This window comes from Hypomesus transpacificus, chromosome 26, assembly GCF_021917145.1.
Source record: "Hypomesus transpacificus isolate Combined female chromosome 26, fHypTra1, whole genome shotgun sequence".
Lineage (NCBI taxonomy): Eukaryota > Metazoa > Chordata > Actinopteri > Osmeriformes > Osmeridae > Hypomesus > Hypomesus transpacificus.
The window spans coordinates 3691430-3706363 of NC_061085.1; the positions used below are offsets into that span (position 1 = coordinate 3691430).

At 41.7% G+C, this 14934-nt stretch overlaps 1 long non-coding RNA gene across 1 annotated transcript; it reads left to right on the forward strand.

Annotated features, from left to right (window-relative positions):
- Positions 1-12587: 12587 nt before the first annotated feature.
- On the forward strand, positions 12588-14730 carry LOC124487427. The gene is made up of 3 exons (XR_006958379.1): positions 12588-12630; positions 13154-13297; positions 14147-14730. It is a non-coding gene; the product is annotated as an uncharacterized LOC124487427 (long non-coding RNA).
- Positions 14731-14934: the final 204 nt, after the last annotated feature.

Genomic DNA, 14934 nt, shown 5'->3' on the forward strand with positions numbered 1-14934 from the left:
CCAGGCTAGTTGTTGCCCATAACACGCTAGCATTCTGCTAACAAATGTTGATTGGTTAGTGAAGGACTGACTACGACCAGAGATCCCGCTTGATGGAATCCGAAGCAGAACCAGAATGTCAGAGCATTAGCAACATTAGCAACAACATTAGCAAGCCCAAACTCTTTCTAGCATTTGTATTGACAGGGAGAGCCTAACCTGTCAGCTGTGTTGTCGATGCCTCGAGAGTAAAGTGGAAGTAACCAGAGCTTGTCGTCAAGCAGTAGCTCTGGTCGTACGATGTGTATGACGTCAATGCCATTTTCAAAGGCTTTTTAGAACAGAAAGGCGACTTTTTAAAAAATTTAACACCCAGTGATGTGTATTTTTTAGCCTCCCCTTTCGATTTCAGAATTCAAATTACTTGACAAAAAATCATATCCTGAGAAAAGTGGATTTTGAGGGTTATAGCTCCATAGACCTCCATTCATTCTGCACTCGACGGTTAGCGCCCTCATATGGAACTTGAGTGGAACTGCAAACAGTTCAGAACCCGGAAGTTTCCAGAGAGTGGGAGTTCTTTCTTTATTAGACATTAGGTGCTTTCGACATGACCCGACTTCATGCGGTACCGCAGCCAGCTGACTTGAAAAAGTGCATTCTGGTTAGACTTTTTGTCCGACTTGAGACGGCGCCGAGGACACGTCACTTTGACGTCGCCATCAAAGTACCGTGAGATCGATTCGAGAACTGCCGGCTGAGTAGCCGAGCGCATTTTCTCAAGAGCAACTGCACGGGTTCAAGTGACGACACAGCTATTTCATGATTGGCCAGACTCACACACGACAACTTTGACACGTGTTTTGGAATATTCGGACACCTTCAGTTTCGCCAACGCTTAATAAAAGTTGTAATTGAATTAAAAATGTGTTGAAGAAAACGTTTTAGTCAGCCTCTTCACTAACGGAAAGACCAAGTTAAATTATAAATAAAGTAAAGTAAGCAAACAGCGCTTGATCGGCCATGACTGACATCAACGCAGCAAACCACAAGAAGCTGGAATGTCCGACTTCACAGAGCCGTTTTCAACCCCGACTGCAAGCGGCTACTCTCGCCGGTCGTTTCATGCAGCCGCAGTCCATGTCGAACGCACCTATTCTCTGGTTTGGAGCTTGTATGAAATGACGATGCCGTGTGATTGATGACGTTCAATGCTTCAGACGTCACAAACTGGTTCAGAGTTGTGGCGCACTTCTAAACCTTAAAACAGTGAAAGAAACCAGTGCTTGTCGTCTTAATAGGAGGCGAACACTACATTGGCAGAAGCGCAAACAGTTATTAATAGAGTACATAGTTATTATTAGAGGACGATTAGAGAATTATCATTAGCAGACGAGAAGTAGGTTATATTAGCATAAGAGTATAGTTCAGCAGCAGAAGAGAAGTAGGTTATATTAGCAGAAGAGTATAGTTCATTATCAGAAGAGTAGTACAGTTGAGAATTATTAGCAGAAGAGCAGAAAGTAAAATACGATAGAGTATGGATGCTACCGGAGTAAGAGAGCGATTCCCCTGAACCCTGTTATGGTACACTGCCTTTTTATATTGCACAAGCACACCCCCACTGTCCCCACAAGTAGCCTATTCCCCCGATTCACAATACATATCACAAATGTAAGGAATGAGACAGCTATATAAGCAGAGTGGTTGTGTAAGCTACCACTCTGTATCAGGAGTCATTTAATACTTCCATACACTTAAGCAATCTACCACCCTTATACTGTTTGCAGAACATTACAAAGTGTGGTGTAGACCAGTACATCACAGTAAAACATATTTATTGTATGAAAATTACACAGTTCTCAAATACACATGTATGGTTTTAATGAATGAACACGAAAATTAGACCATCACGTAGCCTTACAAAAATTAACGACATTGAATAATTACCGCCAGAAACTACTGGTACATCGCATTCAGTTGGTTTAAACGGCTGCTATAATTTTAGCTGACCACTAGATGTCACTGTGCTCTCCAATTTCAATGAGTAGAACAAAACAGTAGCCTACCATTAGCATAGTAGTTAGTAAAAGAGATATTAGCAGCATCTGCAGAATTGGTAGTTGTAGTGTGGCATAAGATATAGCAGTATCATTAGTGGTAGTAGTGGTGCTCTTAGTCTTTTAATGAGACATAGCTTGTCTTGTGTCTCCACTAATCAGCTAATACCAATCACCTGTGTAAGAGACTGGCGCGTGTTTGTGTGGTTGCCACGGTGATGGTGCAGCTATGACTGCTAATGTGCTGAGGGCAGAGAATACCTAGCCTGGCTGCCAGCCCAACTTCTCCCCGCCCACAAAAAAAATTGTTCGGGAAGTTGGGTCTGGAGGGTCTCGTATTGGGGACAACTACAGAAAACCAGAATCGGGACGGACCAATGAAATTGCCAGGGCGGGCTTTATACGATGATGGACAGATGATCAACAGTAACGTAATCAACAACGTCACGAAAGAGCGCTTGGGTTGAATTCGTTTTCAACAAACAAAATATTACGTTGCTCTGATTGGTTGTAGGTCTATCCAATTGAGCGAAGAGGCATTTGTTTTACGAGTTCGGTTGAAACACGCCCCGTAGTCACAGCCCAACAGAGAGTTTTCAGACTCATATTCTGACTAGAATTATGAGTATGACAACGTCAGGCTACAGAATACCAGAAATTTAGCTAGAATCCACACCTCAAACAAGTTAACCTAGACGCAAAACTATACATTCAATCCTAGAAATAAAGATATTTTCCGAGACCCAAGACTCTCCCGAAACCAGAGATGTCCTTTATATGTCTGTGCGTTCAGAAATACGACTCTACAGGCAGTTTATAAATCTTGTTATTTTTTGTTTTCTGTGACGAATTTGTCACCAGATTTGCATTGGACTCTATGGGGCGAGAGTTGGACTTTGTCTCGCTTTCGTGGGGCTCTGAATAAATGTGTAAGTCTGTTGGATTCCACAGACAACTGTCTACAACCAGCACAAAATTAGCTATCTATTGATCCAAAAACTAAGCATGAAGAGCGAAAATTGTGGCAATGCTTGCAAACTAGAAATATGTTTTCAACGACATCTGAAGCTCCCCTCCACTCTAAGCGATTCAGTCTGCACTCTAGGCTTTCTCGTACACACCCATGTAAATCTCAGAAACGGTTTGTATCAGCAGTATCTTCCAACTGCCAGTACTTTCGCATTTTTTTCCCTCTTTTCTGTACTTTTCTGCCTTCATCATGCTGCAGATCCTTTCTAACATACATTTCAGGCCTTTTGAAACTCCAGCAAATATTGTTTTGCTACATTTTCACATTTGTATGCATTGTTTCTCTTCTTTCTGTTCACTTTGTTTTGCATTTTTCTTCTCTTTTCTGTAGTTTTATGCCTTCGTCCAGCTCCAGCCCATATTTAAAACACCTTTCGGTCGCTTTGAAGCTTCAGCTTATAACTTTCTGAAAATGTTCAAAATGTTCAGCTTTTTTTGCATGGTCAGCTATCCCCATTCAGATTTTCAGCATTCTCACTGCTGTTTCGCAGGAACAGCCTTTTCTAGTTGTGAGAATGCTGTTAAGTATCCTTTCAAATCATTAAAAAGATTCCTCCTCTTTCAAACTTAACTGCTTCAGCATACTTTCAGCTAGAGACACCATTCAACCTTTAAAATATTCACAAGACATTCAGCTATTCCCAAATGATTCAGCCTTTTCAAATATTCAGCCAATTTTGAATTGTGACAGTTTGAAGTACATGAACAATTTTGCTCCTTCTTGATTTTTATGATTGAGCAGCCAGCAGAGTGGCACACTGCTGGCTGCTCTTTTTCTGATATTCAACTAAATTGTCAAACAAATTCCTCTGACGTTCATATAGTTTAACTTACAGAAACAACTTATACCTTCAAATGTAGGAAAACTTGTGCTCTTTCAGCCAATGTAACCACTAAAGAGCTCACATTTACAGATTTTCAGCTTTGAGCCTTAAAGCGAGAGCAGCCTTTCAAATTCTCTCACTAACTTCAATGGAGAGGTGGGTAAAATTCGTCAGAGAATTTCGAAAGTAGACTTTTTTTTAAACTGCCGGTAGAGTCGTATTTCTGACCGCACAGACATATAAAGGACATCTCTGGTTTCGGCAGAGTCTTGGGTCTCGGAAAATATGCTAATTTTTTGGATTGAACGTATAGTTTTGCGTCTAGGTTAACTTGTTTGAGGTGTGGATTCCAGCTAAATGTGTTTTTTCTCTCTGCCCAGCTCGTTAGCGATCACAGCTGCGCCATCACCGTGGCAACCAAACAGACACGCACCATGAAAGCAGAATTGGGTGACGTTTTGGAAACTGCCAAAAGAGTTGTACTTCTGACCGCACAGACACATAAGGGATATCAATGGTTTCGGCAGAGTCTTGGGTCTCGGAAAATATCCTTATTTTTGGAATTGGATGTACAGTTTTGCGTCTGGGTTAACTTGTTTGAGGTGTGGATTCTAGCTACATTTCTCATAATCGAGCTAGCGCGATGGTTCTCCATAACTAAAAACGGTTTGACTTTTTTTCCACAATCGACCAAACAAGATATGTACATTGAGCTTAAAGTGTACATAATCTAGCTAGATCGTTTTTATTTTAGCAAGTTTTACAGAAATCTGCAAAAATCGAGGCTCACTGTCATAGTTGACCGTCACGAACAGCCAAACCAGGCCTTGGGTAAGTGTTTGCTGCACTGCTGGCGTTAATACTATGAACAAACGCTAAGTTATGGAGGATTATAGGGGCCAAAACTAAATAAATAAATACTTGGATAAATAAATAATTATATAACACAAAGCTTAAATAAATGACACAAAATATATAAATGTTACATGTATTTGTGTGTATATATATATATATATATATGTTTACGTTTTCATGTGTTTACATTTACTCATTTCGGAAATACACGAGGGCAAAGGGCAAAAATGCCCCTAAGAAATATCATTTTGCCCCTGATATCACTAGGAGAGGGGCAAAAATTGCCCCCAAAACAAACGTTTTGATTTTTTTTTTATCGATCCAGTATTTGCTTCAAAACCAACTTAAATGCGATTTTGCTCTGGAGGCAGAAGCGCTCAATGCCACAGGCAGCAGCACTCGCTGCTAGCTTTGTGACGCATTTGACGTCAAACGCGTCACAAAGCAAGGGATTCAGCAGAGGAGAGCCCAGGCAGATAAGCCGAGTGCACCAGCTGGGCGTAAAAAAGTTGGTTTTAACTCCCACTTCGGTCTTAGCTACGTCCGACTTTGTGATTTGAATTTACATCAAGTGCACCAAGCTTGACAGACCACGGTCGTAGCTACGCCTGGTTTTAAGATGCACGTCCTTGTTGAAAATGCGAAAGCGTCTATCGTTGCCAAGCAACCCATTTAAGAGCCTATCCAAAGCGCACTGCCTATCTCCCTTCAAAACAAGCCATGGATTAAAAAAAAGAAAATACATTTCTGATTGAGAAATTAGAACACTTCTAGAGTTGTTTACTCAAAATAGAAGCGTGCTCACGGGGAAAGTTGTAGAAAGACCTTAAAATAGGGTTTATCATCAAAAACCATTAAGACGCTCTGGATAAGAGCGTCTGCTAAAAATGACTAAATGTAAAATATTGTCGTTATGTATGCGTTATTATGCTATTATTACTGCTCTGGCCCACTTGAGATCAAAGTGCGCCATATGTGGCCCCTTACCTAAAATGAGTTTGACACCCCTGCCATAGAATGTTTTGGATTCGCGCCTTGACCTATGTTGCATGCGCGTATATTATCGAACGTTCTAAAAAATGAAAGAAAAAATGGAGCGCTTCTTGATCAGACCTGCGAGTGTGAGGACACCTGAGGTTAATCAAAAACAGTCTCCGTTACCATCTCTGGTTCTAAGGACTAAATTAACTCACCCAGCGACCATAGAAAAACGGAAGCTAGATTGGCTTGGGGTGGAGGTAAATTACGAGACTTATTACTGCTCATATACTGTTAGCCTAAATAAGCATATTCATTATCTTGAACAAAGGTTAAATGTTATTTCACAATTTTCAAAAAGTGCCCCCAATTTTTTTTAAATGCCCCTGGATTTCAGTCAGTGGGGGCAAAAATTGCCCACCCAAAAATGTGTAAATTTCCTACCCTGACTCATTTATACTTACATTTATTCATTTGTACTTACATTTATTTATTTATACTTACATTTATTTATTTAGACTTACACTTATCCACGGTGAAACTTCCTGCAGCAAAATAAATCTGTCGTCCCCCGTCACCAAGTCAGGGGGCGGGTCAAAGCCTCTGATTGGTGAATGAACAGTATTACACACCAGGCAGGCTCAACCAGTCAATCAAGCTCTCTTCAAGCTAGAGGGATCCTCTATCGCCTCACTCTACAGCTGCTAGGGGTGTGCGACACTGCACGATGTGGTATAGATCCGATACCAAGGAGTAAATACAGGGCCAGTATTGCCAATATCGATACTTTGGGCTTAGAAAAGTAGTGGAGGGGCAAAGTGAGTTTGAGCGAAGTTAGACGGTGTTTGCACAACCACTATGATGTAAAGGGAGTTGTGTACTCAGTGTGGAATGAAACTTAAATATCGATCTTATCACGCTATCAATCAGGCTATTGATACCAACGTTGGTATCGATAGTTGCCGGGTTTCCCAACCCGGCCACTGTCGGTCTTAAGATCGATATGCCCACCCCTATGCTGTATCATCTCGCTGAGGATCGTGAACACATTTTCATTGATGTCTGTGTCAGTTAGGGCCAATATCATTCCTATAATTTCAGCGAAGCTCTCAATATGATGTAAAAAAAAAGTGAACTGGCAGGTGCCTCCATCTCTTCAGCTTCCGCCAACATTTCGACCACTGTAGCATTCAATATTTCATTCATTGAATCCGCACAAGGTGCTGCCACCTTGGAATAGTCAAAAGCAGTTGATTCAAGTTGAACCACCAATCAGAGGCTTTGACCCGGCCCCTGACTTTGTGACGGGGGGACGACAGATTTATTTTGCTGCAGGAAGTTTCACCGTGGATAAATGTAAGTATAAATACATAAATGTAAGTATAAATAAATAAATGTAAGTATAAATAAATAAATGTAAGTAAAAATGAATAAATGTAAGTATAAATGAATAAATGTAAACACATGAAAACGTAAACATATATCTACATACACACAAATACATGTAACATTTATATATTTTGTGTCATTTATTTAAGCTTTGTGTTATATAATTATTTATTTATCCAAGTATTTATTTATTTAGTTTTGGCCCCTATAATCCTCCATACTAAGTAGCCTAACTGGAAAACTTTTACTGTTATTTGATGATATTGAACACATATGTAAAGTAACTTGTAGTTACTCTAAATATCTACTCCGTTTTCAATTTGAAGTTGTACATCTAGCTTATGTAGGAAATCTTCCATATCCTCTCTAGCTTCAGGCCTTCGGTTATTATTCAAGCCTACGGTGTTAATACCACTTTGACACACTTGCAAGAAATGATCCGCTGCTTAGATGTATCATGATCTTGTTATTTACATATAAATAACTCACCAGGGACAACGACAACATCGGCAACCCTGCACTATGAATTATTATTTTGATGTCTTCTTAAAGTGTCTGAACAGGACTGGGTGTGCAGGCACGCATGATTAGTTTCTCCTCCGTCTTGAACCTGAAACCTAGATTCTAGGTTAGAAATGTTGCCAGTCTGTTGCCAATGACCAACGGTTGCTACCTTTTTCCAGCAAGTTTAAGTCATTCCAGTGCAGTGGCGTAACTATAGGGAGTGCAAGGAGTGCAGCTGCACTAGGGCCCGTGGCGAAAGGGGGCCCGTCCTCGATCTCACCGTAAAAGTGAGACAACCTGACCGGGCCCCTTAAGGCAATCTGACCTGGCCCCTTTCACCGCTGTAATACCGCCAATTGAAGATCACATATGATCTCTAGTCTTATCAATTCGCAAACATTTCTCAATTATGGTGTCAGTTATTCAGAATTATGAGCTATCACCTGCCCAATAAACATTTTAAAAACAGTCAGTGTTAACAACAGCAAATAATTAATTTTTCCTCATTTGCCTTTTGCTGAATAAAACAAATGTCGTTTTTATTAAGTAATATTGCCCTCGAAAAATAGCAAGGATGTCTGGGTAATATTGTTGTCAAAGATTCCCGCCCACCCACACAGGATTGTTCCCATCCAGTTGTTGGAATACCACAGACAGTTGTTGTTGGGATACTACAGTTGTGTTGCATTAGCGTTTTGAAGCGAATTAGGCTACCCCATGCCATGCCCTTTAACATAAAAGTGGCTCCAGAAAGCGGCAGGAACGAAAAGAGCAAGATGTAAGGATGGCAAAGCTGTCAAAACTATCCTCATTTGGATTGTGGCGAAGCGTGTTGAAGAGGACGCTACGTCTGACCCCCAGCCCGGCAACAGCAATGAGTGTGAAACTCAGCCACCAGGGTAGGCTAATAATTACATAACGTTTACTGTCTGGTATATGCAGTTGACATGGCTATTAAAAGTCATAAAAATGCATATATAGGCCTAGGCTACCAGGCAGCGGCCAGGTTAGATATAGTAAACTGTGCAGGATGTAGTCGGAAAATAGCTAAAGCTAGATAGACTAAATGTAAACTAGCATATCAAACGAACATAAAATTAAATATTCACCATCGAAGTGACTGTTTTTTTTTACTAGTACCCAGATAGCACACATGACAGATCGAAACGTCATTCATAACGTCGGATAAGCCTCGGTAAATGATCAGATTTTCTTCTCATCTCTGTGCTCTATTTCAAACGTCGCAGATACGTCGGCTCATGACTGACTGTTCCATTATGCTCATTCCGTGTTGTAGCAAGCATAATCTAGAGCCAGAGACTCGCGAGTCAGAGCCGTTCACTTTTAAAAAACCGTAATCTATCTTCACATAGAAGGAGCAGTCGTTACCCTTAATTGTACATCATGAGTAGCCTAAATTTCCTTGCGCATCGCTAAACTGAAAACTCAATAATTTCGCCTGACGATAGGTCGGTAAGGGGCCCGTTGGTGAGATCTGCACTCGGGCCCGCCAAGTCCTTGTTACGCCGCTGTTCCAGTGTTGTCCTTTTACCTTCAAATTCGTTCAACCCAGACTTCAGCAACTGGAGCCGAGTGTATGGAGTTAGATTAGTTTCATAATTCAAACAAACAAACAAACGCAACACGATTCAAACAAATTTAACACGATCCAAACAAATGTAACACGATTCATACAAACATAACACGATTCAAACAAACAAACGTAACACGATTCAAACAAACGTAACACGATTCACAAATGTATTTCGTGATTCACAATTGTAACGCGATTCACAAATAAATGACCCTATTACATTCGTTTGCAACCTGACAAACACAAGTTACAAATCCCTGCATTCGTTGGTGTGAATCCTTGCATTCGTTCGTGTGGATTTTTGGAACTTTCCTGACGCGCTTTGATCCACAAATACATTTTTTCTAAAAAGATATCCTCAGCAGCCTATCATGACATATCCTGGGTTTGATGTGATGCTGAGGATCCTCCACAGTGCGAGCGCGCGCAGCGCTCGAGCGAACAACATTTTGGGGCATTTATTTGAGCGCAAAAAAAAACGCTGCCGTTTTCCTTGGCTGAAAATGCGCATGGGGTACGTTTGCAGAACAGGCTGCATTGGATTGCTGTCATTCAAACCATGCTCGCCTTCACCCACAGCAGCGGTAACGTTGGTACCGAGAGACAGGGAAGTGCTGTGCTTCCACTAGGACCAGCAAGTTCTGCCTGCTCTGGAGTATGACTTGAATATCCCTTGTCGCAGGGGCTGTAGTAGATGGTTTGGGGATCAGAAATCGATGCATGATAAAAGGTTTTTCTTTGTAGGTACAAACATGCACGCAAAGAACAATCCATGGCTAACGAAGCTAACAAACTGTTAATGTGTTTAACCCGTGTATTTTCTATGAAAACAAATACAGATTACAACTGAAACAGAAGTATGAAATTCCAGGGTCTAACATTAAACACCAATGCTGCACTTTACTATTCGTCAAAAGCCCTCCAGAGAAGACCGATATACATTAACTTCGAGACCAAGTGAGTGGCAAAAGATTCAAGGTTGATTTCACTTTTATCGGTAAACGTGGATGCGGAGCTCTAACCTACGTTGCCCATTATCAACCACACAATCACTGGGGAATCTTTTAAAAAGATTGGTTGAAAAAACAGCATATTACTGAAAGCACTAACAGACTTTTTCATAGCTTCAACATGTAACTATTTAGGCTGAAGTCAGAAGGAGCTTGGGGCAGAAATCTGGGGGGGCGCGGCAGAAATCTGGGGGGGCGCGGCAGAAATCTGGGGGGGCGCGGCAGAAATCTGGGGGGGCGCAGCCCCCCCCTGGATCCAGCCCTGGCTAACACTAGTTTGATCGGACATGCAGCGCGTCTTGTTAATAGCAGGGTTCCCGCGGGGTCTTAAAAAGTCTTAAATTCGGAACTTTAAATTCAAGGCCTTAAAACGTCTTAAAAACGGCCATATTTTCATCCGAGGTCTTACATTTAATTTAGTCAGGTCTTAAAAATGGGTTTCTCTCGTTCATTTCCAGAAACGGCCGCAGAAAGTTATTACAAAGTAGCAAACAAAAATTGAGTCATAAAATACATAACGGAGCTCTAGAGTCTTTGCTAAAACGCTGCCCTGAGAACGTTGGTTCGGTGTGTTGTAGTTCTTTCGGGGGATATTGGTGATGGTACGTACGTGGTGATGGAACTACAAATCCCATGATGAATGCATTGCAATACTTGCCCGCGAAATACGTTTGTGTCTCCTCAGAGTTTGAAAAGTTTGGTTATGTGAGAAAATGGGAAAGTGTAGTTTCAAAGAGTCATGGCTAGAGCACATCGATTTCCGCTGTTGGTTAGTAGCGGTACCCAGCTCCAGGTACGAGGCTCGCTGTAAACTATGTCTAAAAAATATTAAATTAGGGACTCTGGGTGTGAAGGCGCTGGAGTCACACGCAAGAGCGGAGAAACACAAAGTAGCCATAAAATGCCTTCAGCGGACACAACCAATTAGTGAGTTTTGTGCCTCACCCCTGCCTTCCCTGCCGTCTTCCTCCTCAATGCCGGGCCCCTCCGGTCTCCAGCGCAATATCGCAGCTCCCTCGAACGACCTTCGGGCTACTTTTGGATCGACTGACACGTCGAAAGCCGAGGTGCTGTGGATACTGCACACGGTGACTAAACATCACTCATTTAATAGCAACAGTGAGATTGACGATCTTTTCCGAGTGATGTTCCCTGATTCGGTAATCGCAAAGACGTTCACTTGCGGGCCCAACAAGATCGCTTATGTGGCAAGATTTGGATTGGGGGAGTTCATAAAGAGGGAATTGATTCGTTCAATAACCGGGCCGTATGTCGTAATGTTCGACGAAAGTCTTAACCAGACCACCAAGACCAAGCAACTTGACGTCCACGTTCGTTTCTGGAATAATGGCAATGTAAAGTCGAGGTACCTGGGTTCACAGTTCATGGGACATGGGACAGCGCGGGACCTACTGAAACATGTCAAAGTAAGTGAAAGTTGAATGGGCAATTCTTTTACTTATCAATTTTGAGACTAAGGAAACAATACATGTAGAAAGCGATGTCTGTCTAGTGTCTACACATTTGAAGCTGTAGCCTACATAGAAAAAGTAACCTAACATTGTATATGGTTTAATTTATTTTATCAGTTTAGATGAACCTTTATTGTCTCAAACAAAAATTAGGCAATCGAGAGAGGAAATGTAGGTTCACATACAGTTTAGGCCACATTAGCAGTCATAGTTCTACAGACCTAACTACAGAGATACATAAAGTAAGGCTTGTAGTCAAACATGGAGATAATTAAATGTACAATGACTGTGTATGTGTGTGCGCCATTGCTTTAATGATGTATATCTGTCTTTATTTCTCCTTATTTTCAATACATAAGGAGTCTTTGGATCAATTGGACTGCAGCAGGCTGATGTCAGTCTCCATGGATGGGCGTAATGTTAACTTTAAGTTTTTAGAGCTCCTCCAGCTTGACCATGCTGAGAACTACGGGGGTGCACAACTGGTGTCCGTTGGCAGCTGTGGGCTCCACACACTGCATAATGCCTTCAAGGCTGGCTTTTCGATGTGGCATGTGGACAAGCTACTAAAGGCAATGCACACATTATTCCACCATGTTCCAGCGAGGAGGGAGGACTACGTAAGAGTCACCAAGTCCACAGTGTTCCCTCGGCCATTCTGCGGCCATCGGTGGCTGGAAAACCTTCCGGTTATCGAGAGGGCTCTGGCGGTCTGGCCATCTCTCCAGCTATACCTGGATGCTGTGCACAGAAAAGAGCTGCCAAACCCCAAGACGGCATCATTGAAGCAGCCCACAACGATCCTTTAACCATCACAAGGATGCACTTCTTCATGACAGTGGCCCACGACCTTTGATCCATTCATGAGGAAGTACCAAACAGACGAACCTGTGTGTGATGCCTTTCTTTGGCAAAGACTTGGCTGAGTTGCTTAAGGTAATTGTTTTGGTGGTTTTAAAAGGACTGTATAATTTGTTGGTCTTCAAAGGGTTGTGGCCACCAGGGAGCATCGATTAGAATGCAACAAGATGTTCCTTTTATGTGTCTTATTGACTAACAGATGTACATATTGATGTGTGTGGTTCTGAAACACATATATGCATGAATCAGTAAATGATCAACTTAAATGCAGTGTTATACAAAATGCTAAACAATGTTACACAATATGCAAAACAACATAAGGCTTACAAAGCAATCTTCGCTTATATTCGGCGTTCTAAACAATAGAAAACACGGGTAATGCGAGGCTCCGACAATTATACAATAGCTAGAAGCAACGTGCTACAACATTCTTGCCTCACAAGAAACACAGTAACCTTATGATGTGGTACAACCAACAACAAACAGTATAACTTACTACACAATTTCCGTAATTTGGACAGTACAGCAACACTTGGATAAATATATAAACCCTTTCAATTCAGTTATTGTTTTTGTTATTTAATTTGTCCGCTGACAGAGTCTACTGAGGCGCTTTGTTAAAAGGCCGGTCCTGCAAGACATCACTGCCCTTCAGCTTACCACACTGGACCTGTCTGACAAGAACTTGCTCCTCTTCCCACAGAAGGTTGACATCGGCTTGGGTGCTGAGGAAGCTCTCAAGGTATTGTCATGATTCTTCTTAAGCTTTTGGAAATAATGATCAATATGCAGGCAGCAAATATCATTTTGTTTAACATACTCCAAACATGTCAGTTGTAAAGTGTGCAACAGGAAGGAACTTTGCCATTAAGCTAATACACTAAGAAGTCATATTACCTGTACATGTGTACTTTTTAATTTAAAATTGTTTTAATACTACTGATACATATTTATGATACATACATATTTTTTTATTGCACATTACCTTGTCCAGAACAGTAAAGGTTCAGAGCTAAGGGTCCTTGAGTTTAGGAGGGATTGCATGCAGGGACTCTCAAACATTGTGAGGAAAGTTCAGGAGAAGAGCCCCTTGAAATATGCCACAGTTAGGCAGATGGAGTGTCTGGACCCGTCTCTCATGTTCAGGGACCCAGACAAAAGCAAGACTCAAATGAAACGTCTCATACAGACATTTCTGAAGGACAAGCAGCTGACAGGAGGTGTATCTGCTGGTAGGAATATATTTGGAAGGAGTTATGAACCAAAGTTTTGAGTACCATGCTCAACTATACTCTGAATTTGTATAAGACTGTTTCGAGCATTCTCTCTATGTTGCAGACATTTGGTCCCCTATTTGGCCCTTTTCTCTTTTCCTATTAGGGTATTGGTTTAGCATGGACATCTTGCTTTTGTTATTCTTTCTTCTAATGGTCCTGCACCTGTTCTGTGTGCAGTGGCTCATATGTATTTCACACAGGCTTTTTTGTTATTGAAAACATTACATAGGTGAAGAGTCGGTTTAGGTATTGAGTGCTGTGATTTATCTATATATGCATATTTGACTTTTCTTTTATCACTCACTTTGTTTTAGGGGATACCATTGTCCAACAGTTTGAGTCTTTCCTGTCTGTTGAGGCAAGGAACGAAGAACTTCTCAACTTCCAGCCATTTGAGAACCGACTAGACACCTTCCTGCATGAGAGGTTAAGCCGTCCCTATCCTGCTGCTTGGGATTTTTGCCAGAGGTTGCTCCTTCTTTCACATGGGCAGGCCTCCGTTGAAAGGGGATTTTCTGTTAACAAGGAGGTGGAGATCGAAAACATGCATGAGGAGACCATCGTCACAAATAGGCTGATCTGCGACCATGTAGAGATGCATGGGGGTGTGACAAAGGTTCCCCTCACCAGAGAGCTCCTAACATGTGTGGGTGCTGCCCGCTCAAGGTACCGCATCTTTCTTGATCAGGAGCGTACCAAGAAAGAATCGGAAATGCAGAGCCTGAAGAGAAAGCTGGCAGATGAGGGTTTAGAGCAACTAAAAAAGAAAAAGACCAGTTTAAAGGAGGTTTCCGACTGTCTTGCCACGGAGGCAGACATGCTTGCCGAGGAAGCCGAGGGAAAGGCTGGCTCAAAGATGGCCCAGCTCCTCTCCAAGTCAAATGCCCTCAGAAGGGCGTACAAAGACAAACTGGCTGAACTCAAAAACATTGAGGCTGAGATTGGTGCTAAAGGAGAGGAACTTAGGCATATGTAATCTCTCTTTCTCTTTTCCTTTCTCTCGCAGTTCAGTAAAGTTCAGAATGTTTCATTTGCATAACAGTTTGGGTTGAGCAGTATTGCCAAAGCAGTCCATATTGAAGGGACATTTGAACATATATAT